This window comes from Bufo gargarizans, chromosome 6 (genome assembly GCF_014858855.1).
Source record: "Bufo gargarizans isolate SCDJY-AF-19 chromosome 6, ASM1485885v1, whole genome shotgun sequence".
NCBI lineage: Eukaryota > Metazoa > Chordata > Amphibia > Anura > Bufonidae > Bufo > Bufo gargarizans.
In genome coordinates, this window is record NC_058085.1 from 385,721,953 (window position 1) to 385,739,957 (window position 18,005).

At 44.1% G+C, this 18,005-nt stretch overlaps 1 protein-coding gene across 7 annotated transcripts in view; it reads right to left on the reverse strand.

Moving 5' to 3' along the window:
- LDB1 (LIM domain binding 1) overlaps positions 1 to 18,005 on the reverse strand; it is a 154,833-nt gene that overhangs the window by 77,117 nt on the left and 59,711 nt on the right. The window lies entirely within an intron of this gene.

Here is an 18,005-nt window from a genome sequence, read left to right on the forward strand (position 1 = left end):
ATCCTGAGGCCTAAAGCAAGCCAGCAAGGCTTTGTAAGCGGGCCTCTCATCTATCTGTCATAGCCGCCGCCCGGAGGACACCCACACAAATACAAACTCAATGCAGATGTTGCCCTTAGTCGGATTCAAACCCAGGACCCCAATGCTGCAAGGAATGAAAGAAGCACCGTCCAGCCCAGGGGTCCATGGGCACAGATCTACCCCTGCTGCATGGAGGCAGACCACCCACTGCTATAGGGCGCATGGAGAGGGGGAAACACTATGTTGTAGCCCTTCTTCTGCTTCTTGACATGAAGCCATGGCATTTTCCAGCAGCCACCACTAGAGGGAGTTCAGTGGAAAGAGACTTTTACAGCTTTCAATGTAACGATATGCAGTAAATTCTTAGCTTCTGAGCTCCCCCTAGTGGTGGCTGCAGGCAGACAGTTTTATAATATGTGTGCTAGGAAGCAAATGATTTAGAGCTGTATGGGGGAGGCGGAATCACGTCAGAGGCCATGCGGGGGGTCAGGACTCCAGCCCGAGCAAATTTACTAACATTTGCGCATGGAAGCATGTGCAAATGTCAGCGTTGGCGTAGTTTTTACCCCAGGAGCATGGACTGTACAGATGCTCCTAATTGATGACACAAGGTGCACACCTCATCATAAATTAGACAAATCTTATGGCGGCGCAAGGGGGAAACTAAGAACGGTGTAAAAAGATGGTCTAAGTAAATGTGGCCTATGGATTTTTGCAAGCTGCATTTCTGTGAATAGGACGGTAGCAGAAATTTTTGGCAACAAATCTGCTATGTGTGAATTCCCCCTTTGAGGGGAACTTATGTACACAGCAGAAATCCATGCAAGACTGGGAGGACATAAGGGTACATTCACAAGACCGTATTGCGGAACGGAATGCAGACGCATTCATTTCAATAGGATGCGAACAGAACATTGTGTGCTGTGCGCATCCGTACTTTCGTTCCGCGGCCCCCACAAAAATTATAGACCATGTCCTGTTCTTGTCTGCAATTGCGGACAAAAATAGGCATTTCTATCATAGGGCTGGCTGTGTGCATTCGGCAAAAGGCGGAACGCACGCGGACGGTATCTGTGTTTTGTAGATCCGCAATTTGTGGATAGCAAAACCTATATGGTCGATTGAATGTACCCTAAGGGCTCATGCTCACGGTCATTGCCCGGCCGTGCCCATATTGCAGCTTGCAAACACTTGATTGGGTCCGCAATCCGGAAGGTGCAGTGCGGAAGGGAGGCACAGAACCCCATGGAAGCACTACGGAGTGCTTCCCTGGGGTTTCTCTCTGTGCCTCCGCACCGCAAAATAGTGGAACATGGCCTACGAATCATGGACCATCTATATCCATCTGCGGAATCCGCACGGATGTTTCCAGTGCATTGGGGACCGCAATTTGCAGTCCCCAATGCACAGAACGTCCAACCTACGGCCACGTGCACGAGCCCTAAGGCTCCATTCAGACGTCCATAGTGCATTGCGGATCCGCAAATTTTGGATCTGCAATATACCCGGCTGGCACCCCCATAGAAATGCCTATTCTTGTCCGAAATTGCGGACAAGAATAGGGCATGCTCTATTTTTTTACAGAGGTGCGGACCGGAAGATCGGGGGGGGGGGCGCGCTCCGGAAATACGGATGTGAAGAGCACATAGTGTGCTGTCCGTATGTCTTAAGGCCCCATAGAGAATGAATGGGTCCGCACCCGTTCCGCATAATTGCGGAACAGATGCGGACCCATTCTACGGACGTGTGAATGGACCCTTAGGCCTCATGCACACGACCGTGGTGTATTTTGCAGTCCGCGAATCCGCAAAACACGGATGGCGTCTATGCACGTTCCGCAATTTGCGGAACAGCACGGACAGCCTTCAATATAAATGCCTATTCTTGTCCGCAAAGAAGTTACATTTTTAAGCGGGGCCACGTAACGGAGCAACGAAGTGCTGTCCGCATCTTTTGCGGCCCCATTGAAGTGAATAGGTCCGCATCTGAGCCGCCAAAATGGCGGCTCGGATGCGGACTCAAACAACGGCCGTGTGCATGAGTCCTTATTGTGAGCCAAAACCAGTAGTGAAGCCTACACAGATATAAGATATACAGTAATGGAAAAATTATTAACGTTAGCAGAGGATTCCGGATCGTCCATGGTTTGGAAATACGCTCGTGAGAAAGCGGCCAAAAAGGTGAAATCTCAGGTACGCTTTGCCCTTTTTTTCAATGCAGAAATTTACCTGCTGTCCAGATTTCGAAATTCGTAGCATGTCGATTGTGCGATTTTTGTTGTGGATTTCAAAATCTGCACAGCAAGTCAATTTCCACACGGAGCAAAAAAAAAAGCAAAGTGTACATGAAATTTCGGAAATCTCCTAGGGCAGGGGTCAGCAACCTTCGGCGCTCCAGCTGTTCTGAAACTACAACTCCCAGAATCCTCCTTTCACTTCCATGGGAGTTACAAGAACAGCCAAGAAAGTGTACATGCTGGGAGTGGTAGTTTCACAGCAGCTGGAGTGCCAAAGGTTGCTGATCCCTGTAATAGGGTGACTGCACACGATGCGGATTACATGCGTTTTTTCTGCACAGGTTTCGTGAGGGGAAAAAAAGCAGCGTAATAAAGTACCCGCAAAGTGAATGAGATTTGACAAATTGACCCGTTGTGTGGATTTTAAAAGCTGCAGCTTTTCAATTGTTAAAGTGATTCTGCACCTTATGTAGAAAGGTTCTCTCCACAGACTTCAATGGAGGCGTTAACATAAACTGAAAATCCACACAAAAAACACACGAAAAATGCACAAAAAACACCAAATCTGCGATAAATAGTGCGGATTTATGTTTCTTTTTTGTGTGCGGTTTTGGTGCAGATTTTTCTGCACTGTGTGCAGGTACCTATACACTTTGCTGGTACTGTAATTCGCTGCAATTTTGGTGCAGAAAAACCACGTCTTTCGCAACGTGCATAGGTAGCCCGTGACTGATTTGCTGTTGCGGATTTTCATGCTAAAAATCTGCAGAGCTGTACAGTAGCAGTAAAGTGAATGAGTTTTTTTCAGCAAAAAAAAAATCTGCAGCAGAAACTGCGCTGTGGTGCGGATTTTAAATCTGCAGCATGTCAAGTTATACTGCGGATTTCATCACGGGTTTCATCCTTTCCAATACAAAGAATGAGAGTCTAATCTGCAGCTTTTCTGCAACAAAATCTGCAGCATGTGAACGCACCCGGATCCGTCCTCTATTGTGCCATATTGTGTCAGTGAAAACGGATCCGTCCCCATTGACTTACATTGTGTGTCAGGACGAATCCGTTTGGCTCAGTTTCATCAGACGGACACCAAAACGCTGCAAAGCGGAATGGAGACGAAACGGAGCCAAACTGATGCATTCTGAGCAGATCCTTTTCCATTCAGAATGTATTAGGGCAAAACTGATCCGTTTTGGACCGCTGAGCCCTGAACGGATCTCACAAACGGAAACCAAAACGCCAGTGTGAAAGTAGCCTTAGTTACTTTCACATCTGTGGCAGTGATTCCAGAAGAGAACAGACTGACGGAATTCTCTAGATACGGCACTGTAAGTGGCCCCAGTAAGTATAATGGGGTCTAACAAAGATCCAGCCACGTTCCGGCAATAACGCAGAGAATTGGGTGAGGCAGAAGTTCTAGTCAGTCTAGCTTACCCCCTGCTAAGGGAAGGGTGTTCAGGGGCACGTCTCTGCTGGACGTGCCCACGCCAGCCAGAGCACCTTAAGCTCTGCTGGCCATGGAGGCCAAAGCTTAAAGCCTCAGGAGCCAGGAGGAAAGTTCCCTGGCATAACCTAGAGTCAGACTACAAAGTGAAGTGCGGCATACAGAAAAAGCTGAGATATACGGAGTCAGAGAGAAACAGATATAGCAGAGTTGAGTTTGCCTGCCAGTTTCATGCTAAAGCCTGCTGGAACCAAGACAAAGCCTGAAATGTGTTTTGGAAAAATGTTTACTGAAGTAAAGCTGCCATTGAACTTCATCTCAAGGTCTGGACTCAAGTTCTTCCTTAATCCCTCAATAATTATTCCCATTATTTATTGTTTCGGAGTCAAAACCTGGGGTCCAGCAGTATCCAGGTAGGAGCACCGTGACACGCATAAAGAGACATTTGGGCCGCACCATTACACCACTCGGCATTTCCTACAACTGGGACGTGACATAGAGGGCCCTAGGGGGAGGCGCCATATTGACCCTCATACCGTATTCATATTTATTTCTACAGGGCTGTATGGGGGCACATTTTTTGCAAGGTGATCAATAGTTTTTATAAGAGTATGTTTAGGACAGGCACTCTACATCTGAAACCATCCAGAGAGTATATTTACTTAAATCAACCATTTAATATTCAAAATAGATAAATATATACATCTGCACATAAAAATAACAATAAAATATAATAAAAGCAAACAGTGGCAATACCAAGAGAAGTGTATGTATGATAGATCTGCTATCAACGTGGTGACGGATAATAACCATCATCCATACAATTATCAAAACCCTGCCCCACTAGGTACCATAATTGTGTAATGGTCCTATACAGGGAGTGCAGAATTATTAGGCAAGTTGTATTTTTGAGGATTAATTTTATTATTGAACAACAACCATGTTCTCAATGAACCCAAAAAACTCATTAATATCAAAGCTGAATATTTTTGGAAGTAGTTTTTAGTTTGTTTTTAGTTTTAGCTATTTTAGGGGGATATCTGTGTGTGCAGGTGACTATTACTGTGCATAATTATTAGGCAACTTAACCAAAACCAAATATATACCTATTTCAATTATTTATTTTTACCAGTGAAACCAATATAACATCTCAACATTCACAAATATACATTTCTGACATTCAAAAACAAAACAAAAACAAATCAGTGACCAATATAGCCACCTTTCTTTGCAAGGACACTCAAAAGCCTGCCATCCATGGATTCTGTCAGTGTTTTGATCTGTTCACCATCAACATTGCGTGCAGCAGCAACCACAGCCTCCCAGACACTGTTCAGAGAGGTGTACTGTTTTCCCTCCTTGTAAATCTCACATTTGATGATGGACCACAGGTTCTCAATGGGGTTCAGATCAGGTGTACAAGGAGGCCATGTCATTAGATTTTCTTCTTTTATACCCTTTCTTGCCAGCCACGCTGTGGAGTACTTGGACGCGTGTGATGGAGCATTGTCCTGCATGAAAATCATGTTTTTCTTGAAGGATGCAGACTTCTTCCTGTACCACTGCTTGAAGAAGGTGTCTTCCAGAAACTGGCAGTAGGACTGGGAGTTGAGCTTGACTCCATCCTCAACCCAAAAAGGCCCCACAAGCTCATCTTTGATGATACCAGCCCAAACCAGTACTCCACCTCCACCTTGCTGGCGTCTGAGTCGGACTGGAGCTCTCTGCCCTTTACCAATCCAGCCACGGGCCCATCCATCTGGCCCATCAAGACTCACTCTCATTTCATCAGTCCATAAAACCTTAGAAAAATCAGTCTTGAGATATTTCTTGGCCCAGTCTTGACGTTTCAGCTTGTGTGTCTTGTTCAGTGGTGGTCGTCTTTCAGCCTTTCTTACCTTGGCCATGTCTCTGAGTATTGCACACCTTGTGCTTTTGGGCACTCCAGTGATGTTGCAGCTCTGAAATATGGCCAAACTGGTGGCAAGTGGCATCTTGGCAGCTGCACGCTTGACTTTTCTCAGTTCATGGGCAGTTATTTTGCGCCTTGGTTTTTCCACACGCTTCTTGCGACCCTGTTGACTATTTTGAATGAAACGCTTGATTGTTCGATGATCACGCTTCAGAAGCTTTGCAATTTTAAGAGTGCTGCATCCCTCTGCAAGATATCTCACTATTTTTGACTTTTCTGAGCCTGTCAAGTCCTTCTTTTGACCCATTTTGCCAAAGGAAAGGAAGTTGCCTAATAATTATGCACACCTGATATAGGGTGTTGATGTCATTAGACCACACCCCTTCTCATTACAGAGATGCACATCACCTAATATGCTTAATTGGTAGTAGGCTTTCGAGCCTATACAGCTTGGAGTAAGACAACATGCATAAAGAGGATGATGTGGTCAAAATACTCATTTGCCTAATAATTCTGCACTCCCTGTAAGTGTGATTATATTAATAACTCGATTTGTTACTCCCACATAATTCGATATAAAGATGCAGCATCCTTCAAATATAATGACACATTTATATATGTTGGTACATAATTAGTCACATCCGCAGAAGGTTTATCTCCTTAAAGGGATAATTGTCTCCTTCCGAGAAGGTTTGATGTTAGTGATAGCTGGGAGTCTGTTAGTTAGTTTGCCACATTAGAGATACAAATGTTGCTATCAAATGTCACTTGATTAATACTGTGTCCGTTATATCTGCAGTTTGCTCAGTCGTAATTGCAGAGGTGCTGTGTCTCATTAAACAGTGGGAGCTGTCAATTAATGATGGCAACCGCCGACCGTGGCGTCCCACGTGGCGGTCAATGCCGTTCTCTGTTACCTCCTTCACACAGCCTACTCTCCTCGTGTCACCTCCACTCCCAGCAGCGTTCTCCGCGATCCCCATAGACGGTACCTGGCGTCCTATGTGACTCCGTAGGTTGTTGTGTAGCGTCCCATGTGTTTCAATGTATCGGCTCCAGGCTTCTCAAGGAGGATTAAGTAGTCCTTCAAGCGCTCCACTTATCCAAAGATGAAGCGATATTTTACAGATATCCATGGATATTAGTAGTGGATCTTAGGGCTTGCAGGTCTATCAAGACCAGACGCGTTTCGGAGTATGAGCTTACTCCTTCTTCAGTGGCTACCTGCATTGAGACGCCCTACCCACTTGTATAGCCATCTGATTCATCATCATAAAAGTCCGAACTGGATTTCTTGCTTTCCTTTCTTTTTAATTTTTTAAGAAGCAACTTGGTTTCTCCCAATTTTCAAAAGTGATCTTATATTTTAACTGTCCTTTTATATATATTCCAGTTTTCTTCTTCTTCATTACTACCATATTATACCGGTTCCAAAAAACGCATTGCATTTATGTTGCCTTTTTTTGTGTATTAGTGCGTTGTTTTTTTTTATGGACAATTGCTTTTTGTCCTAAATAACAGTTGCCCATAGTTATTTTTTTAATTTTAGGGCTATGTAACCATCTCCCCTTGGCGGAAGGTCCCCATCCTACCATTACACAATTATGGTACCTAGTGCGGCACTGTTTTGATAATTGTATGGATGATGGTTATTATCCGATACCATGTTGATAGCAGATCTATCATACATACACTTCTCTTGGTATTGCCACTGTTTGCTTTTAATATATTTTATTGTTATTTAAAAAATTTTGTTTTTATGTGCAGATGTATATATTTATCTATTTTGAATATTAAATGGTTGATTTAAGTAAATATACTCTCCGCATGGTTTCAGATGTAGAGTGCCTGTCCTAAACATACTCTTATATAATTTACACATTGACAGGGTGAGTCAACTCAACAAGAGCACCATATCTATAGCAACAAGGGGTGAGCCCCTATAATTTTCTCTATAGATCAATAGTTTTTATTGATACCATTCTGATGTGTGTCTGATAGCTTCTCCCATAGAATGCAATGAGTTTACCATTGCAGCCTATGGGAAATCCATTACAGCTATATATTATATCGGTAGGTTGTTAAATAGCTTTGGATGGCCACACTAATAATGTAATGTATGTTCACAGTGACTCTTCCAGCAGAAAAGTGAGTGCAGCTCTGGAGTATAATACAGGATGTAACTCAGCATCAGTACAGGATAAGTAATGTATATACACAGTGACTCTTCCAGCAGAAAAGTGAGTGCAGCTCTGGAGTATAATACAGGATGTAACTCAGCATCAGTACAGGATAAGTAATGTATGTACACAGTGACTGCACCAGCAGAATAGTGAGTGCAGCTCTGGAGTATAATATAGGATGTAACTCAGGATCAGTACAGGATAAGTAATGTAATGTGTGTACACAGTGACTGCACCAGCAGAATAGTGAGTGCAGCTCTGGAGTATAATACAGGATGTAACTCAGGATCAGTACAGGATAAGTAATGTAATGTATGTACACAGTGACTGCACCAGCAGAATAGTGAGTGCAGCTCTGGAGTATAATACAGGATGTAACTCAGGATCAGTACAGAATAAGTAATGTATGTACACAGTGACTCCACCAACAGAATAGTGAGTGCAGCTCTGGAGTATAATACAGGATGTAACTCAGCATCAGTACAGGATAAGTAATGTATGTACACAGTGACTGCACCAGCAGAATAGTGAGTGCAGCTCTGGAGTATAATATAGGATGTAACTCAGGATCAGTACAGGATAAGTAATGTAATGTATGTACACAGTGACTCCACCAGCAGAATAGTGAGTGCAGCTCTGGAGTATAATACAGGATGTAACTCAGGATCAGTACAGAATAAGTAATGTATGTACACAGTGACTCCACCAACAGAATAGTGAGTGCAGCTCTGGAGTATAATACAGGATATAACTCAGGATCAGTACAGGATAAGTAATGTAATGTATGTACACAATGACTCCACCAGCAGAATAGTGAGTGCAGCTCTGGAGTATAATACAGAATGTAACTCAGGATCAGTACTCCGTAGTGCCTTTGTTCCGCATCTCAACTGCAGTGTGCATGAGCCCTAAGTAATGTATATACACAGTGACTGCACCAGCAGAATAGTGAGTGCAGCTCTGGAGTATAATACAGGATATAACTGTAATGTATGCACAGTCGTGGCCAAACGTTTTGAGAATTACATAAATATTGGAAATTGGAAAAGTTGCTGCTTAAGTTTTTATAATAGCAATTTGCATATACTCCAGAATGTTATGAAGAGTGATCAGATGAATTGCATAGTCCTTCTTTGCCATGACAATTAACTGAATCCCCAAAAAACCTTTTCACTGCATTTCATTGCTGTCATTAAAGGACCTGCATTTCAGTAATCGTCTTGTTAACTCAGGTGAGAATGTTGACGAGCACAAGGCTGGAGATCATTATGTCAGGCTGATTGGGTTAAAATGGCAGACTTGACCTGTTAAAAGGAGGGTGATGCTTGAAATCATTGTTCTTCCATTGTTAACCATGGTGACCTGCAAAGAAACGCGTGCAGCCGTCATTGCGTTGCATAAAAATGGCTTCACAAGCAAGGATATTGTGGCTACTAAGATTGCACCTCAATCAACAATTTATAGGATCATCAAGAACTTCAAGGAAAGAGGTTCAATTCTTGTTAAGAAGGCTTCAGGGCGTCCAAGAAAGTCGCCGACAGCCCCACATTATGCACTCTATGTTTTGGGCCCCACAGGGACCGTGTTTTGCCTCCTAGCAGCACATCACTGTGCTAATGCGGCCCACTGGCACGCTAGCACTATAGGTCCTTCTGTGGCATGAATTTGTTGTCAGGTCCCATTGGCCCGACCACCGCACTCTGAGTCTGATTGGTCCCATTGGCCCCTCTCAGTGCCCGTTCTTTGAGCCTTTATTGGCCTGAACGGCCAGGCTCATAGTTTCTAGCCTGCCAGGCTCTAACTTCCAAGGTTTCAGCCTGTCTGGCTTTTAACTGTTGCTTAATTTCTTTTCTTAAACTGCAGGTGTGGTTTTGCCTGTTACCCTTAAGCTTACATTCCCCTGATGAGTTTTACGAAACGTGACACGTCGGGAATTTATTAGGGTTTACTAGGGATACCGGCCGGACCAGGGACAGGTATCCAGACGGGGTCGCTCCTTGCGAGGCAAGTACTCCGTATAGTTAGGCAGGGCCTTACTAGCCCCTTCCTGGCTTTAGGGCCTAATCAGGGAAACCGTTCCTGACGTCTGCCTTGCCTACAGCAACATATTGATTTACATCCTTTTTCGCATGGTATCCAGTTACCACCAGCTCAAAGTATTGGAAGACTCATCCCATGGAATCCTGAGATGGTACCCTCCTGATGAGATCCATTCACCACAACCATTCCGGGTGAGAACGTTCCTTTCCTTGTCCTTACTGGCAATACCCTGCATTTGTCTAGGCCCACTTGGGCTGGTCTTATTTGTATGTACTTTGTCTTTTTTTGCGCCATTTATTCTAATTAATATCTATTAAATGTTAAGTTTTATTCCCTCTGTCCCCACCTTTGGGGTTCAGTTAATTTGCCTCTTCAACATTTGGGAGTAAACTGGTTTAGCCCCTTGAGCTAGACCTTGCACACTGTTCTTGCCTCCAAGAAAGTCCAGCAAGCGCCAGGATCGTCTCCTAAAGAGGATTCAGCTGCGGGATCGGAGTGCCACCAGTGCAGAGCTTGCTCAGGAATGGCAGCAGGCAAGTGTGAGCGCATCTGCACGCACAGTGAGGCGAAGACTTTTGGAAGATGCCTGGTGTCAAGAAGGGCAGCAAAGAAGCCACTTATCTCCCAAAAAAACATCAGGGACAGATTGATCTTCTGCAGAAAATATGGTGAATGGACTGCAGAGGACTGGGGCAAAGTCATATTCTCTGATGAAGCCTCTTTCCGATTGTTTGGGGCATCAGGAAAAAGGCTTGTCCGGAGAAGAAAAGGTGAGCGCTACCATCAGTCCTGTGTCATGCCAACAGTAAAGCATCCTAAGACCATTCATGTGTGGGGTTGCTTCTCATCCAAGGGAGTGGGCTCACTCACAATTTTGCCCCAAAACACAGCCATGAATAAAGAATGGTACCAAAACACCTCCAACAGCAACTTCTTCCAACAATCCAACAACAGTTTGGTGATAACAGTGCATTTTCCAGCACGATGGAGCACCGTGCCATAAGGCAAAAGTGATAACTAAGTGGCTCGGGGACCAAAACGTTGACATTTTGGGTCCATGGCCTGGAAACTCCCCAGATCTTAATCCCATTGAGAACTTGTGGTCAATCCTCAAGAGGCGGGTGGACAAACAAAAACCCACTAATTCTGCCAAACTCCAAGAAGTGATTATGAAAGAATGGGTTGCTATCAGTCAGGAATTGGCCCAGAAGTTGATTGAGAGCATGCGCAGTCGGATTGCAGAGGTCCTGAAAAAGAGGGGCCAACACTGCAAATACTGACTCTCTGCATAAATGTCATGTAATTGTCGATAAAAGCCTTTGAAACGTATGAAGTGCGTGTAATTATATTTCACTACATCACAGAAACAACTGAAACAAAGATCTAAAAGCAGTTTACAGCAAACTTTGTGAAAACTAATATTTGTGTCATTCTCAAAACTTTTGGCCACGACTGTACACAGTGACTGCACCAGCAGAATAGTGAGTGCAGCTCTGGGGTATAATGCAGAATGTAACTCAGGATCAGTACAGGATAAGTAATGTAATGCATGTACACAGTGACTGCACCAGCAGAATAGTGAGTGCAGCTCTGGAGTGTAATGCAGGATAAAACTCAGGGTCAATACAGAATAAGTGATGCAATGTAGGTACACGGTGACTCCACCAGCAGAAAAGTGAGTTCAGCTCTGGAGTATAATACAGGATGTAACTCAGGATCAGCACAAGTGATACGATGTATCAGATTTTAGTTTGATCTGCTAAAGAAGAAAATGGAAACACCAACTGGGTGATGCGTAGTTCTGAAATGGCATTCCAGTCCAATTAGGTCTATGGAGTTGGACGCTTTACGAATCAGATTGTAATACACAATAACATGTCGACCTGTGTGGCCAGTGTTAGCAGTGATTAAAAGGTGTTTAATTACACTGAAGTGAAACACATAAGAACCCTTCATTAATAGATCCGTTTCTGTTATGTGATTAAATTACTTGTCGAGTATGGTATAATTGGGGCACGTCTGTTCAATTCAACAGAACAAATGGAGGCTGGAAAGACAACTGATTGTTTGAAGGTCGTTAATTAATTAAGGCTAAATGATTCCGATGGCGTATAATTTCACTTTAAAGGAAAACTATTCAGCGCCCTCGGAAACTATCCATATGACTCCTACGTGATTGCAGAGCTTTCCACTGATTATTCTTTCTACTGGATCACATACAATGAAATATTATTATTTCCCCTCACAAAGAATGCCTCACGTGAGCTTCACAGAAACACGGCAGAGCCAGCAAGTCATTTATGAGATGCAGGGAAACGTGGACCAAATTTAGATAGTACCGTAAATGGGAAATGGTCTAACAAGCAGAATTATACTGGTGCACCTAGACCCTCTAAGTGGCCCTTCAGTCTAGGGGTTTTGGCTCCTCTTTCCAGAGGTGGTTCCATGCCCTTTTCTTCTAGGTGTTAGGAACCTGTGGACTCCCCCCCCCCCCCTTCCCCCAGAGGTGCTGCCTAGCCCTGGTGGTCCCATGCCCTTTACTTCTAGGTATTGGGAACCAGTGGGGTTCCTCCTTCAGAGTTGCTGCCTAGCCCTGGTGGTCCCATGCCCTTTACTTCTAGGTATTGGGAACCAGTGGGGTTCCTCCTTCAGAGTTGCTGCTCAGCCCTGGTGGTCCTATGCCCTTTGCTTCTAGGTGTTGGGAACCTGTGGGTGGCCCCCTCCAGAGGTGCTGCCCTGCCCTGGTAGTCCCATGCCCTTTGCTTCTAGGTGTTAGGAACCTACAAGCTCCCCCTCAAGAGGTGCTGCTAAGCCCTGGTGGTCCCATGCCCTTTGCTTGTAGGTATTGGGAACCTACGGGCTCCCCCCTCCAGAAATGCTCTCCAGCCCTGGTGGTCCCATGCTCTTTGTCTCTAGGTGTTGGGAACCTGTGGACAACCCCCTCCAAAGGTGTGGTGGTCCCATGCCCTTTTCTTCTAGGTGTTGGGAACCTACGAGCTCCCCCTCAAGAGGCGCTGCCCAGCCCTGGTGGTCCCATGCCATTTGCTTGTAGGTATTGGGAACCTACGGGCTGCCCCTTCCAGAGATGCTCTCCAGCCCTGGTGGTCCCATGCTCTTTGTCTCTTGGTGTTGGGAACCTGTGGACAACCCCCTCCAGAGGTGCTGCCCTATGTCCTTTACTTCTAGGTGTTGAGAACCTACAGGTTCTCCCCTTTCAGAAGTTCTGAATTTTAACAAACAGAGAGTAGGAAATTAACATAAGGGTCATCAGGCTCCTCTGTCCTGGGTGACAAAACACCACACCATAATGGGGTCCCCTACTGGAAATGGTAATGAATGATGAGGAGGTGGTTGACTATGGCTCCATGCACACAGCAAAGCTGCATATACAGACCATGGGCTGTACACACAGAATCCATATGGGTCTATATATTAGCATCACTTTTGTAATTTTATATCTATGCTACCTTCTCTTTTGTGTTATAGATATAATACACAAGTGATGGAAACATAGATATGCACTCATTGACAAAAAAAATACTGCACCCAGATAGAAATGTCGGATTGCTTCAAAACTCAGCATACAGTTATGTCTCAGGCAGATATGCAAATGATTACAGGTTCGGTCTGATTAGACACTGGGTTCTGCCACAAGAGGGCACAAAAGTGATTCTCCTGCTGCCCTATAAAACAGCTCTCAGGGTCTACTTTTGGGTAGTGTACCTCATGGCGAGAAATCATTGACTGCAACACATGCCTCTACTCAAAGACATTTTTCCCGGTTGACAGACTTTGACATGGGGGGCATCATTGCTCTGAAATAAGCAGTATGGTAGTTTTGATGAATTGCCCGCCATCTAGTCCGTTCCGACCGAGCTGTTAGAAGGCGTTGGGAGCAGTGATAAAGTAAGGGCACACATATGGTGAACAGGCCCCGGACATCCCACACACACTCATGTATTGTATCTATATCATCATCACTTGTGCAATATATCCATATCATCACTCGTATTATATCTATATCATCATCACTCATGTATTATATCTATCTGTAGTCTAGCAGAGGGGGCCACAGCACTCATCAATTGTATGGCTTTTTCTGGGTGCATGTCCCTTTAAGATCCCTTCTCCACCTTCAGGATCAGACTTCTTCAAAGTATATCACATATTCTGACAGCTCCAGTAATGATTGCAAAGTAAAAAATGTATTCAGCCAGACAGGTTAGTGCACATCAGTAGCCAAACACTGGCCGTGCAACTAGACTCATTGCTTAATAAAGGGCTTCAAATGATATAGGCCCGAAACGTCGCTATGCTGATGTGCACTAACCTGTCTGGCTGCATAAATATTTTACTTTTGCAATCATTACTGGAACTGTCAGAATATGTGATATGTATTATATCTATCACCATTACCCGTGTGTTATATCTATATCATCATCAATCATGTATTATATCTACAATCGGGTCCATAAATATTGGGACATCGACACAATTGTAACATTTTCGGCTCTGTACACCATCACAATGGATTTGAAATGAAACGAACAAGATGCGCTTTACCTGCAGACTGTCCGCTTTAATTTGAGGTATTTACATCCAAATCAGGTGAACAGTGCAGGAATTACAACAGTTTGCATATGTGCCTCCCACTTGTTAAGGGACCAAAAGTAATGGGACACTTGGCTTCTCAGCTGTTCCATGGCCGGTGTGTGTTATTCCCTCATTATCCCAATTACAATGAGCAGATAAAAGGTCCAGGTAATTTCCAGTCTGCTATTTGCATTTGGAATCTGTTGCTGTCAACTCTCAAGATGAGATCCAAAGAGCTGTCACTATCAGTGAAGCCATCATTAGGCTGAAAAAACACAACAAACCCATCAGAGAGATAGCAAAAACATTAGGCGCGGCCAAAACAACTGTTTGGAATATTTTTAAAAATAAGGAACGCACCGGTGAGTTCAGCAACACCAAAAGACCCGGAAGACCACAGAAAACAACTGTGGTGGATGACCGATGAATTCTTTCCCTGGTGAAGAAAAGACCCTTCACAACAGTTGGCCAGATCAAGAACACTCTCCAGGAGGTAGGTGTATGTGTGTCAAAGTCAGCAATCAGGAGAAGACTTCACCAGAGTGAATACAGAGGGTTCACCACAAGATGTAAACCATTGGTGAGCCTCAAAAACGGGAAGGCCAGATTAGAGTTTGCCAAACGACATCTAAGAAAGCCTTCACAGTTCTGGAACAACATCCTATGGACAGATGAGACCAAGATCAACTTGTACCAGAGTGATGGGAAGAGAAGAGTATGGAGAAGGAAAGGAACTGCTCATGATCCTAAGCATACCACCTCCTCAGTGAAGCATGGTGGTAGTAGTGTCATGACGTGGGCATGTATGGCTGCCAATGGAACTGGTTCTCTTGTATTTATTGATGATGTGACTGCTGACAAAAGCAGCAGGGTGAATTCTGAAGTGTTTCGGGCAATATTATCTGCTCATATATTCAGCCAAATGCTGCAGAACTCATTGGACGGAGTTTCACAGTGCAGATGGACAATGACCCAAAGCATACTGCAAAAGCAACCAAAGAGTTTTATAAGAGAAAGCAGTGGAATGTTCTGCAATGGCCAAGTCACTCACCGGACCTGAATCTGATTGAGCTGGATTTCACTTGCTGAAGACAAAACTGAAGGGAAAATGCCCCAAGAACAAGCAGGAACTGAAGACAGTTGCAGTAGAGGCCTGGCAGAGCATCACCAGGGATGAAACCCAGCGTCTGGTGATGTCTACGTGTTCCAGACTTCAGGCTCTAATTGACTGCAAAGGATTTGTAACCAAGTATTAAAAAGTGAAAGTTTGATTTATGATTATTATACTGTCCCATTACTTTTGGTCCCTTAACAAGTGGGAGGCACATATGCAAACTGTTGTAATTCCTGCACCGTTCACCTGATTTGGATGTAAATACCCTCAAATTACAGCGGACAGTCTGCAGGTAAAGCACATCTTGTTCGTTTCATTCCAAATCCATTGTGGTGGTGTATAGAGCCAAAAATGTTAGAATTGTGTCGGTGTCCCAATATTCATGGACCTGACTGTATATGATCACTCATGTATTATATCTATATCATCACTCATGTAATATATCTTTATCACCATCACTTGTGTATTATGTCTATATGATTATTACTCGTGTATTATATCTATATCACCATCACTCTGATGTCAGCGTAGGATTTATGTTGTATTCCTTTATATCACCTTCACTCATGTATTACATCTATACCATCACTCATGTATTGTATCTATATCACTCATGCACTAGACTGATATCGGCGTAGGATTGATGTTGTATTCCTCTCCCACCGTCTCTTGTGCTCGGTAACATATAATTACAGATTGTACACTACATCAGAAACAATACTGTAATGATTTCCACTGCATTTACACCAATGTTACAGACGGGTGCGGGATGCTGACAAGGAGATAATAATAATAACAGTATAATAAAGAACATTCTAATGTACAATCCTTAATGAGTGACAGCGGAGCGCACGCCGGGGCTGTCATGTTACCGTTATACACGCTACAGCAGCTTTTTATTGCATTACATTGCATTTTCATAGCTATTTAGTGCAGATTGAGGAGTTTTTGTGATGTAGCCGCTTCTCGCCATGTGCTGCATTACGAGATAAATATGCGGAATGGAAAATACGGTAAAGGAGAAATGGCGACATAAAATAAGAAATTGGTTTCCTTAAATGGCTCTGAAGAATCCATAATAACAAATCTCATAAAGAGGAAAGAAAGGGGAATGTAAAAGAAAGAAGATATGTAATAATAATAATAATAATAATGGTCATTGTAAGAATAACGCTTAAAGATGCCGTTTTTTTGGTGTTAGGCTTAGGGCAGGACCTGGGGGCGGAGCATGACACACTCGGGCCCTTGAATGCCACGTGACGGTTATATTCTGTAACTGAGAAGCCTGAATGCTAGGCAGCAAAGAGACAGACAATGCAGCTGCTTTGGGGCCCCAGATGACAGGGGTCCGTCCCTGATTAGTCTCATCCCCTTTGCTACTGCGTGCTGAGAACCTGTGCAGGACATGACTGGAAATAGGGGTAAAAGGAGCAGGCTGTAGCCTAGGGCAGCACTAACAGTGGGGTGCAATTATGCTGCTGATAATGCTTTTGGCGCTGCAGCGCCACCACAGGAGAAATAAAGTATTACACATGCCATGTGCTATTTTGCATACTTTTAAAAACAATGGGGGTAATTTATCAATAAGAGGAGAGAATATTTAAAAGAAGAAAAACTGCTACAAGAGGACATAGTTTTAAATTAGAGGGGCAAAGGTTTAAAAGTAATATCAGGAAGTATTACTTTACTGAGAGAGTAGTGGATGCATGGAATAGCCTTCCTGCAGAAGTGGTAGCTGCAAATACAGTGGAGGAGTTTAAGCATGCATGGGATAGGCATAAGGCCATCCTTCATATAAGATAGGGCCAGGGGCTATCCATAGTATTCAGTATATTGGGCAGACTAGATGGGCCAAATGGTTCTTATCCCCCGACACATTCTATGTTTCTATGTAAACTGGTGTAAAGTAGAACAGATTCCACCATTCATTTTCCAAAATAGCTGTCCTAAATGAAAGGTGGAATCTGATTGGTTGCTATGGGCAACTAAGCCCGTTATACTTTACACCAGTTTGATAAATGACCCCCAAAGTGTATGAGACCACCTGCACACGGATGCGTGTGAATGCACAGATCTGCATGAATTATTGTGCGGATTTAAATGCATTTCTGCATCATATCCGCACCAAAATCCGCAATGTCTAAGGCCTCTTGCACACGAACGTGTGCTGCCCGTGCAGCGGTCCGCAATGCAGGGCACCGAAGGTGGGCCAGCAGCATGCGGATTGCGACCCCATTCACTTGAATGAGGTCCGCAATCTGTCGTTTCCGCAAAAAGATAGGACAAGTTCTATCCTTTTGCGGAACAGAAGCACGGAACGGGACACCACAGAAGCACTCCGTAGTGCTTCCGTTCCGGATCTCCGGATTTGCGGACCTATTTAAGTGAATGGGTCCACATCCGTGATGCGGAATGCACACGGCCGATGTCCTGTATATTGCGGACCCGCCATATGCGGGCCGCAA